This window comes from Rhincodon typus, chromosome 36 (genome assembly GCF_021869965.1).
Source record: "Rhincodon typus isolate 14 chromosome 36, sRhiTyp1.1, whole genome shotgun sequence".
NCBI classification, from domain to species: domain Eukaryota; kingdom Metazoa; phylum Chordata; class Chondrichthyes; order Orectolobiformes; family Rhincodontidae; genus Rhincodon; species Rhincodon typus.
The window spans coordinates 14,504,305-14,508,356 of NC_063367.1; positions in this window are offsets into that span (position 1 = coordinate 14,504,305).

Below are 4,052 nucleotides of genomic sequence, written 5' to 3' on the forward strand. Positions count from 1 at the left end.
CTGCAATGTGGAAGCAGGCCATTTGACCCGTTGAGTCCACACTGACCCGCCAACCGAGACCCACCCCCTGTCCCTGTATTTCCCATGGCTAATCCACCTAACCTGCACATCCCTGGACACTACAGGCAATGTAGCATGGCCAATCCACCTAACGTGCACATCTTTGGACTGTCAGAGGAAACTGGAGCACCCAGAGGAAACCCACACAGACACGGGAGGACGTGCAAACTCTACACAGACAGTCACCAAAGGATAGAATCAAACCCAGATCCCCAGCGCTATGAGCCAGCCGTGCTAATCACTAAGCCACCATGCACTGAAAACAACATCCAATTTGTCCAGCCTTGTCAGAATTTGATGTACTACAATGAGATAATTAAAAGCAAAATCATTGCAAGGCTAGGATAAAGAGCTGGAGGACTGGGACTAGTTTGGGAGGTATCTTTCAAAGAGACAGAGCAAACATGATGGGCCAAATAGCCTCCTTCCAAGATTCCATGAAATCTGCAGGGGACAGCTCTTCAGAAAGCAGCCCAATGTGCTCTGTTTCAAAGTGACGGGCTTGTTAAATGGCTTGTCTTAACCGTTTCTCCGAAGGAAATATCATTTCACTGCGAGCCTTGTCATTTGATGTTCGCTGTCGAGGTTCAGGCTTTTTTTTGCCTCTTCTAGTGGAGGTGGAAGGTGCAGGCAAATTGAAAATGACAATGAAAGGAATTCGTCGCATCATTTATTCATTCTGTGGAAACTGAGGAATGACAATCCTGTCAAGCAACCCATTTGAAAGGGCAGACAGCTCGCTCTGGATTTATACCCACAGCCTGATTACTTGAGTCTAAAAGTATGGGTAGACAGAATGGTCAGAGACACAGAGGATATCTCACCAGTGACAAGAAGTTAATGACCTTCTCTTGCAAGTGTAAAGGACGCATAACTTACTTCTACCAAAATTGCAAGTGATTTAGGCACTGCAACAACAATAACGTGCATCATAACGCGCCTGCACATTCCAAGGCACTTCACAGAGAAGCAGTATCAAACAGGGGAGGCAATGGCTTAGCAGCACTAATGCTAAACTATTAATCCAGAAGCTCAGCTAACGTCCTGCGAATCTGGGTTCGAATCCCGCCATGGCAGATGGTGGAATTTGAATTCAATAAATAGCTGGAATTAAGAATCTAATGATGACCATGAACCCATTGTCAATTGTTAGGAAAAACCCATCTCGTTCACTAATAACTCTTTAAGGAAGGAAAACTGCCATCTTTGCCTGATCTAGCCTACACGTGACTCCAGACCCACAGCAATGTGGTTGACTCTTAATCGCCCTCTGAGCAGTTATGGATGGGCAATAAATGCTGCCAAGCTAGCAACGCCCTCATCCCGTGAATGAATAAAGGAAAAAAAACACCCACCATCGGTCATGGTGGGATTTGAATTCAGTAAAGAATCTCAAATTAAAGCTCCAATAATGACCATGAAACCATTGTCACAAAAAAATCCAATTGCCTTCCTTACCTGGTCTAGCCCTCAGGTTCGGTGAACTGGCCTTCGAAAACTGTCCAGGTATGTGTAGACTAGGTGGGTTAGACATGGGAAATGCAGGGTTGCAGGGAAAAGGTCGGGGTTGTGTCTGGGTGGAATGCTGTTCAGAGGGTTGGGGTGTGGACTCAATGGGTCGAATGGCTTGCTGCCACACTGTAGGGATTCTATGATTCTATGTGACTCCAGACCCACAGCAGTGCCCTCTGGGCAATTAGGCATGGGCCATAAATGCTGCCTGGCCAAATCTGCCCACATCCCGTGAGTGAATTTAAAAAAGCAGAATTTGGCACAGGACTACCTAAGGAAATATGAGAACCAGTGACTGATGCTTGGTTAAAGAATTAATTATTAATGACTGTCGGGTGGAAAGTTTTAGTTTTAGGTTGAGGGAGGGAATTCCAGAGCTTTGAGCCCAGGCACAAGAGCAGTGCAACAAAAATCAAGAAGGCCCAAGAGGACAAAATTATAGGAACATAGAGATCTCAGAGGACGACAGAACAGGAGGTGATTGCAGACTCATAGAGATATACAGCACGGAAACAGACCCTTCAGTCCAACTCGTCCAGATACCCTAAATTAATCTGATCCCATTTACCAGCATTTGGCTCATGTCCCTCTAAACACTTTCTATTCATATACCCATCCAGATGCCTTTTAAATGTTGTAATTGTAACAGCTTCCACCACCAGTAAGGTAAGATATAAACTAGGAATCAGTATGAGTTGGGGAGCACTGGAGATGATTTGTGAACTGGAAAGTACAGCTTTATACAACCGTAAAAATAAAATCTCTGTTAAAACAAGTTCAATATTTCATTTGTTAGGCTAGAATGAATTACACCTAGAATAATGCTTTACACACTCAGTCTTGACATTTGACTGCACCTCGCATGTGCCTTAACCTGATTGCTCAGTATGGGAACTGTCTTCCAACTGGAAAGCAGTGACCACAGTTCAGTTCCATTGACGTAACACGGTATTATTTTTCTGCTGACTGAGGTACCCAAATTGTCTTCAGGTTTATATGAAGTTCTGCAATGAACACTTGCATTCTGTGAATGCATCCATTCATAATCAGAGCCATTAGTTTACAGTGGATCAGGAAGTCCAATTCTCCTGTTACTGCAGAAGAAATTTTCCAGGATTCCCAGAAGCATCCAGGGGACCATATTCTGGAATTATATTCATTGGGAGCACAGTTTATGGGGGATTAGTGCAAATTGATTGACAAGACAGTTTGGACTGTGCCACAGAGAATGTTTGCGAGACCTTTTGTCCCCATGCTTAGAATCATAGAATCCCTACAGTGTGGAAGCAAACCCTATGGCCCATCAAGTCCCCATGGACTCTCTGAAGGACATTATTCCCAGAACCACTCTTCCACCCTATCCCCGCAACCCTGCATTTCCCAATAGAAACCCATGCAGGAACAGGGAGAATGTCTAAATTGCACACAGACAGTCACCCGAGGCTGGAATCGAACCTGGGAAGCTGACTCTGTGAGGTAGCAGTGCTAACCGCTGAGTCACCGCGATTTTGTTTAATTAAAAACAAAAGGTGCAATGTCTGGACATGTCCCTTTTGCTTACAGAGGACAGCTCCCAGCCTATCAATATATGTAACTTTAGCCAGTGTAGGTGAGCTACATTGCAAATTAAATTAATTGTTAGTGTAATTCTCAGTACTTTCAGACTAACAACACCCCTTTCTTATGCAATATATATTGTTTTTCCTTTTGAAATATGGCATTCTTGCATGTGTCCTGATGAATGCAAATAGAAAGCCTTAATGGCATTTGTCTTTCTTTTTCGGCAAGACTTAAGTTTTATTCCACCAAGTGACTAATCTATTCATTTTCCTGAGAAACTAGCATATCGATGGCCCTAACCAGAATTGAGAGAATTTCTTTGAGTCCACTTATGGCCAAGAATGCATATAAAATTCCAACACGTTCTATCAGTAATGCTAGTTCTTATAAGTCACAATTAATTTGATTACAAGGATTTTTAAGGCCAGTGGTCATCTGACTAAAGTCCTCAACCATTCTATTTTAATCTCTACAAAGTTTGATCATGATATGGGAGAGAGTATTTTATTCAAACCAGTTAGCACACTCTTCCAGGGCTTGAGATTAATAGAATTAAGAATAATAATTGTCTTGGTATGTCTTTATGTTCTAGAATTGGTGAGTGATCCTACATTGACCAGGACCGCAAGGGGATTTAAAGTTTTCAGGGGAAGACCAGGCCTATGGTGAGATCTATGGACTTTATAACCTGAAAGGTGGTTGCCTGGATGAAACAAGAAAGTAAGGACGGGATATAAGGGATTATTATTTCCAAGAGCCATTTGGAGGACAGTGTCAAAGTTCGTGGTGAATGAGGAGAGAAGACCTCACTGATGAGCTTCAAGCTACATCAGTCTAGGTTAGGCTGAGTTCAACCAAATCCAGCTTCCCATTACAACAAGGTGCAGGGCTGGATGAACACAGCAGGCCAAGCAGCATCA